The sequence below is a fragment of the Penaeus monodon genome, chromosome 34 (assembly GCF_015228065.2).
Source record: "Penaeus monodon isolate SGIC_2016 chromosome 34, NSTDA_Pmon_1, whole genome shotgun sequence".
NCBI lineage: Eukaryota > Metazoa > Arthropoda > Malacostraca > Decapoda > Penaeidae > Penaeus > Penaeus monodon.
Genome location: NC_051419.1, coordinates 23,686,047 through 23,686,627, shown reverse-complemented (window position 1 = coordinate 23,686,627; position 581 = coordinate 23,686,047).

Genomic DNA, 581 nt, shown 5'->3' with positions numbered 1-581 from the left:
AGCCTGTTCACTTACCTCTGATAGCTGGACCCTAGAAACAAGGCTGCGCACTGGCCGGTGGAACTCTACAACTCGTAAATTTACAGTTCTTATTTTTGCTCATAATATATATATATTTGTTTATGTACAATCCTGAATTGGCAATGATGCCAATTGTAAAACCCAATTTGTGAATATTTGATAACTGACACTTTTCTTTATTTTGTACAATATTTGTATTTGCTCTCTTTTGTACCTTTATAAATGATTTGTATCTGGCTTCCGTTTTACATATTCTGCTTCTTCTGCTCACGTCTGACACGAGCGCATCACATGCATGTTCGGCTTTTAAGTTTGTTATCTTCAGGTCCACTCGGTTTCCATTGGTCACTGTATTTCAGAAAATACAATATCAAGTAAGCGTTATATTTAAAACATTATACCACGTCACATTTCGTTCCGCGTAAAGCTGGAAAAAAACCCAGAAAAGTATGCAATGGCGACACAACTAAAGGCAGGAAACTGATCCCGAATCGTGCCTGGCCTCCCCACTCTAAAATAAAATTAAAATAACGATGCTGCTTAAATAATACAACTACGAC